We start from the raw sequence: 7298 nt of genomic DNA on the forward strand, positions 1-7298 counted from the left end.
ACCTGCATTATTCACTAATGCATGGCCTGCTGAGTATTTTTCCTATGTTATGTTCCCCAGCTAAACTCTTAATATTGACATGACATGACAATTAATGTTCGCTCGTAGCTGAGTAGCATGAATTTCCCTAAGTGTCGGGATTAAGACATGCATGAAAGTACTCAATCAGAAGCACGCAAGTTGCGCTTCCCTCTGAGGTAAAAATTAGTGATTTTGTGTCAAAGCGCAAAATTCACCAAATTGATTGATTATGTGTCAGCTCGCAAAATTCAATTTTTCAAACCTAATTTTATCAATTTGCAAAAATTAGGTTTTTTGCGGTCTGCGCAATATCTCTATCCCTATTGATTGACACCAAACCTAGGCAAACTAGGAAATTGATCCATCATGGAACTAGTAGGAGCAAATCCTACAAAAAAAAAAACGGGAAATAGGAAGAAAAGAGGAAACCGTGACCGACTGAAGCCGTGGAAGAACCGTCTTGGCCGCGCCACTTGGTCGGCCAATTTTCCCTAACCCGAGCTTCCTTTGGCCGGCGCCCCTTCTTCTATTTTGTTGGTTGCCGGCCCCTCTTTCCCATCAACCAATCAAATCGCTATAAATGCGATGTCTACACTTTTAACTAAAGTTGGAAGGTTGTTGGTCGACACGCATAATTTGTTAAGAATTCGAATATAGGCTGTCCATGTCAGTCTTAAAATGTTCACGGCCGCACGATTTGGCCGACTGATTTATCAAGCCTAGCTGCCTCCTGACACGACTGGACAAGCTCCTTAGTACATACCGGCGGGCCCACTTATGCCTCAGCCAATCAGAGCCTTCCCAGCTTACAAGCGAAGCCTCAAACCGATCACTCAAAGTTGGATAGTTGCGCGGCTCAAAAAACCTAATTTATATTAGCAGCAGCACGTTACTGCCGCAAAGCAATCTCGGCCATCCAACTTCGTCGGCCGAATCGACCGGCCTAGATATAATTTCGAGGAACCAATGAGGTGCCGCCGTGATCGCTAGCAGCCCCTCTTCCGTGGGAACTGATCGACCCATCCCCAACTTGATTGAATAGTTCCTGGAGGCTGCCCAAAGATGGCTAGTCGCGCTGCCGCAAGGGTCTTAAACAAATTTAACGACAGCCGATAACTGCCGCAAATCATCTCAGCCATCCAACTTGTCTAGCCAAATTGACCGGCTTAGATTTAGTTCTAGGTGACCAATAAGGTGCCTCCGTGCTCACCGACCGCCGCTCTCCCCTGAGGGCCAATCGACTTTCCTGTGGCAAGTCTCACAACTTGACTTGTAACATATGATCGTCCGCCGCCTAGCTTGCGCGTGAATGGTCAAGATAATTAGATCTTGCAAGCAAGACCCGCTCTACAACTTGCTACATATTTTCTACAAAATACTCGAGACATCAAACATGTCACAAAATAGGGGATGTTCATCATGGTATTGGTATGGAGGTTTACAGCGTGCGGCATGCAACACGCCTATTATGAGAAAGAGCCAGGAAATGCGGACAGTTAGTGATAATAGAGAAGTAGTGGGAACAAAACCAACCAGCCTTCCCCTCATAATAGGGACGTGGTTTTCACCATTCTACACGATCTCTACTTCTCCATCACTTAACTACTTCCACTTCCTATGAGATCAGGGTGCGTTCAACTATGACTTGTATAAATAGATTTTCAACCTATTTCAACAGAAAACAAGGGTTATTAACACAAGTATCCAGAAAAACACCAAGAACTTATTGCTTACATTTCACAAGCAAGTTCCACATTCTGATACAAGTCATAAAACATCCACGCCTTCATAGTTCACCATTCTGATCTCAACACCTTCTTCGCTTCCCTCCCTAAGATCAACCCTTCTCCTTCATTTTGTGACCGAAGCAAGACTGGAGCGGCCATTTCTTGGTTTAGACCAGAATTGTACAGATTGATCTCTCGAATCTAAAGTACTTCTGTGCAGTACATTTGTTTAGGGTTTAGATTCGTTTCTCGGCGGCACACCCAATTTACCATTTCTAACAGAATCAGTTTTTACCCCAAAACACCAGGGCTAGCCAATATCAAGGTTTAGTGCATAAATGGTAGTACGAGAATGAGCTGGGATGGAAACTGAAATATGACCGAATTAGGAGAAACTAGACCCTAATTATGTAATTTAGGAAGTAAAGTAGAACAAGTGGCCCTTAGCTAAGTAGCAGGTCCGGTTAGTTAACTATAGCTGCAATTTAGCCTAGTTTAAATGGGGGACATAAAATCCAATTGGGGGCCATGATATTTTATTTGCACCCCAAAATTTTCAGGGGCGTATTCATCTGATTATAAAAATACTATTTTATCCTTGACTAATTATATTTTTTTTCAATTAACGACCCTTCAAAGACAATAACGACTTTAAGGGTCGTCATATACATGATGAAAACAATAATGACCCTTCCAAAGGGTCGTCGGGGTATTGATATGACGACTCCAAACTGTCGTATATTTCCGCCATTAATTACTTTTTTAAAAGATAACGACTCTTTTATAAGAAATAAGGACTGTTTAGAGTCGTCACTAAAACTGTCGAAACATTAACGACTGTTTAGTGTCGTCACTGAAACAGCAACGACTGTTTACAGCAGTCAGATAACGACTCTTTTATAAAATAAATGACGATTGTGTAGAATCGTCGCTGACACAGTCTAAACATTAACGACTGTTTAGAGTCGTCAATGAACCACTTCAATACCATGACAATTTTTCATACGGATCTGTGCAAAAAAAAATATTATCGATGATCTCAGCGATTTTTCATACACATATGGATAAACAAAAAAATTGAAAAAAAAATTGAAAAAAAAAGTTAAACTCTAATTAAGTAAGATTATCACTAATTAATTAAGATTATTACTTATTATGCAGGGGATTTTTAGCCATTTAGAAAAAATTTGACAAGGGGTGGCCCAAATTAGGATGGGGTGACCTTTTTTGTCCTCTAGTGCATGGCCCCCAATTAGATTTCATGGCCCCCAATTTAGCTAGGCAATTTAGGTGCATGCCTTGAGACGAAAATGGCGTCTGCTCCAGTAATTTCTTTATTGCGACGCTTTCGATCCTTCTATCCTTTCATGTTTCAAGTCCGTCAATTCTAATGTCCCTAAGTAACCAATTAAGCTCATATTTATCTTTTTTTATGTCATATGACTCCAAAATACCTGAAAAATGCAAAACAAGCATAATACTCACTAATACAAAAAAACAAATAACTAAGAAAAGTATAGAAATTTGATATTCAAATGATGTATTTTAAACTCATATCACCTGCAGAACACAAACTTGAATCATCTTGCGATCAATCACACACAGAACGGAGTCTGTTAACGATGGATTATCACAAGATGTATTTAGATCCATAAATGCAGTAAAAGTTCCATATATTAATAGTCTTGGAACTTCACAAAATTATTAATATATAAAGTTTATTAATACAGGGAGGTATATGTTATAGGGCTTGTGGCCCATGGATGTGCCGTCCATTAGATGACTAGATTTTTGCTTCCATATATATATAGAACATTGTATGTATGTAATGGCTAATGACTCTTTATCAATAAGATGCTTTGCCTTTCTCTCCCAACTCTCCATCTTCTCCTACTTTTACCTAAAACACGTTATCACACACGAACTCTAACCTTGGCGTAAAAGAGATAAAAAAAATTTCTTCCGGTTATCATCGATTCTGTGAACAACACTTCAGAAAGTTCAATTGGATTTGGCTTCAACAATTTTTTTTCTCACTAATTGTTCTCAATACATCTGTATTTTCTTGGGTCTTTTGAGGAGTTAATTATCAAATCAAATCACGTAAGGAGTTGGATCGTTATTTCAGTTTTTCTTTCAATCACGGAGAATGTGTTGGTGGAATATCTAACACACGGAGACGCTGCCGCACGGAAAAAGAAAAGAAACCGGAGAAAGAGAATTGTCACCGAATCGATACACCTTGGTAAGATCAAATCATTCTTCTTCAATCAGATCCATTAAAGATTAAAAGATATACCCAAATAAAGTTTGTTTCCCCCCTAAAATCATCATATGTAGGCTACCTACTGGTCAATAACTTATACTATTTGATTGAATCTAAATGGTATCTTTTGTCTGTTTATGTTCTGTTTGATTGACAAATTTAAACAAAAAAGAAAAATCGATTTGCGTGATATGATGCTAGCGGATATCATGTATTTCCTTTCTTTCGCAAATAAAGCAACCCACATGTTTCATGTATTGTTTGTTTCCTATGGGTATGTACGATTCACCTCCATGATTTCATGATAATTTGTTTTTCTTTAATTTTATTTTATCATCATATCCTGCTTTGTCATTGTTTGTATGTTGTCATCCATACGTTTTCATCATACACGATAGTATGCTGCTCTCTCTCGTCTTTTATGGCCACCAGTGTGGTATTGCGGTTACATGTAAATCAAAAAAAATAAAAACTTTGCATGATTCTCTCCGGTGAATTCTGTAACGTTTGTGCTTCTACAGTGGGTTATGAATACGACACTAAGCTTTTCGTTGATTGATTTGAATGTGCATGTACTGTCACCGTCTGTTCACGATCTTCTCTGTCTGTCCGCGTGAAAAATAACCGATCTGAAGCGGTCCAACTCGGCCCCGATCCAGCGGTCCAACTCGACCCCGATCCAGCGGTCCAACTCGGCCCCTGTTCAGTTCCAGCCGAGCCAGTCATGTTCCGATTTGGTTCTGCTCCGTTGAGGTTATCCTGTCCCGTTGCAAACTTTAGTTCCGGGGCCTGCACGGTTAATGTCGTTCCGGTTTTGGCTGTGTATGGTGGGAACCAAATCTTTGAGATACATACAGTGATTATTTTTTGGGCTTACTTATTTTATTTTCCATTATTTTTATCTTTGGTTTAAGATAAGTCCATACCATATTTAAATTATGATCGTTGATCTCGATTATTAAGAAAATGTGTATATCTCATATAAAACTCTCTACCAATGATAATGTACCGTCTAAAAGGTGGAGCCATATGTCTCTATGCTATGAAGAAAATTTAAACTCTCATGATTTTATTTTATTTTTCCCGGAGCATGAATGTCCAGTGGGATGAAATCCACTTATTGGATTATCGTATTATAATCAGTATCTTCAACAAAGTTATGTTGTAGTTAAAAGCACATGAATCTCAACTTTGTCGAAGGACTCACAGAAAATAATATGAGTCGGATTTATTTTTCTTCCATTTTTTCCCCTACTTCATTCATAATACTAACGAACCAGTATATGTTAAAGTATGCAAACAAGAAATCCACTATTTATTTATTTTATTTTATTTTTTTAGTAAGCTATTCAAACCTAAAGTAAGTGGTTGACATGCGCAAAATAGGATTCTCTTGACTTGTTGAGATAAAGAAATTTCTCAAATGAAGCTAAATGTAGCAAAATTGAAAATGGAACGAAGATTGAAAGAAGCCCGAAGTAATGAAGCTAAATGAAGCTAAATTGAAAGAAGCCCGAAGTAATGAGGGTCAGACGTACCGACTCATATAAAGCATGTGAAAAGAGACATATATATCACGAGACAAAGTTTTTTTTTTCTTCCCCCCACGATAGTAGTGTCACTAAAATACAGACATCATTGCCACGAGACATAAATTCTCTAAAGTACTTGAGATATATCTTGATGAAATGTAACATATATTCACTCTAAAGTAATTGTGTTGAATCCGACTTTTGTTACGTAATAAGGCCACACCACTTAATAAATCTCTCAAGACTCGCGATGTCTAACTGATAGTGGTTTTTCACCTACTAATTCAAGGAATATACACTAGTTTTTGAACTAATTCTTTATAATGATTGGATCATCAGCGAAGCAATGCTCAAATTTTGTTTCCAAGATGGAACGAAGATTAAAAGTCACAAAATCTCTATATGTACCGAGAGCTAATCACCTTGTTAAATTCCAAAGAGACCCATGCAGGTGGATATCATATGAAAACTCACAATGATGACAATGTAATTGATTGCATCTTTTATAGTCTCTAATATATTTGGAAGAACATATATCTTAGAGAAACTAATGAGTCAATCTAGTGGAATGTAAATCACTATAGTATTTGGATAATTGAATCCATATTGACTCCGACGATGAAATATTTGAAATTAACTCATACAGACTTTGACATAACCATAAATGAAGTTTGGTTGTGACATGATATTTCGTTTTGAAAGGACTCATACGTACATCATCGTGTTTGAGTGGTCGAGACAACGGGAAAAAGATTGGAAGAATGCAAAGTAACGACATATATCTCAATAAATGTTTTCTAAACTTCCTCCCACCTCCCATTATGCTTTTAAGTACGAAAGCATATCACTCATTTCACAAAGTCTTCAGTAAAACAGGATTGAGACCATCCTAAGATGCAAATGGTAAACAATCCATATTACAAAGAAAACAAGGTGAAATTTAGAAAAATATTCATGAAAAATGTAGACCATTAAAGTGACTTATGGCTCTGGTGAATGTTTTGACATTTTGGATAGTTATAGTTCCCAAGAAATCTGCATTTAAAAACTCCTATCACATATTACACAATACAAGGTGCAAAGCCTCACTACCCTTATTAATGCTAGAGAATTTACATCAAAAGGACTTGATGAATATTGCATGTTTAATAGGATCAATGTAGAGCATCTTATACCCAATGGTCTCGCAAAGGCTACCATCAAAGGTTATAGATGGTGCCTAAGAAATAGGTTATGCGTATCAACCTATCTTTTATTGCTTTGGGGATATGCAATATTACACACATCTTACTTAATTCGTTTTTAGAACCCAATATTAGTCAAATTTTTCTGCATACCAGTTGGTAACTGGATTTAAGCCTGACACTCGTGTTCTTTCGCATTTTTAGTTGCACTATATATGTGCCATTACGACTTCACATCGTACTATGATGGGTCTTCAAAACTGTTAAGTAGTTATGTTGGAAATGAGTTCCCAACAATTATCCGCATTTTAAAACCTTTGGCAGGAGATCTCTTACCGCTAGATTTGCGGGTAATCACTTTAATGAGACAGTCTTCCCGTCGTTAGGGGGAGATAAGAAAAAGTATTTTATAAGGGAACAACAAGAATTGTCGTGATGTGTTCCCACTGTGTCTCATATTGATTCTAGTACTCCACAAATGTAAATGTGAAGTGACAATGAATAATCGATTTTCAGAATGTACACTGATGTCTTTAAAGTGATAAGATCACACATACCATCTGCAAAC

At 37.5% G+C, this 7298-nt stretch overlaps 1 long non-coding RNA gene across 1 annotated transcript; it reads left to right on the forward strand.

Moving 5' to 3' along the window:
• The first annotated feature begins 3601 nt into the window (after window positions 1-3601).
• On the forward strand, window positions 3602-5091 carry LOC113313470. Its single transcript, XR_003341901.1, has 2 exons — window positions 3602-3993; window positions 4650-5091. It is a non-coding gene; the product is annotated as an uncharacterized LOC113313470 (long non-coding RNA).
• Window positions 5092-7298: the final 2207 nt, after the last annotated feature.

Source organism: Papaver somniferum, chromosome 9, assembly GCF_003573695.1.
Source record: "Papaver somniferum cultivar HN1 chromosome 9, ASM357369v1, whole genome shotgun sequence".
NCBI classification, from domain to species: domain Eukaryota; kingdom Viridiplantae; phylum Streptophyta; class Magnoliopsida; order Ranunculales; family Papaveraceae; genus Papaver; species Papaver somniferum.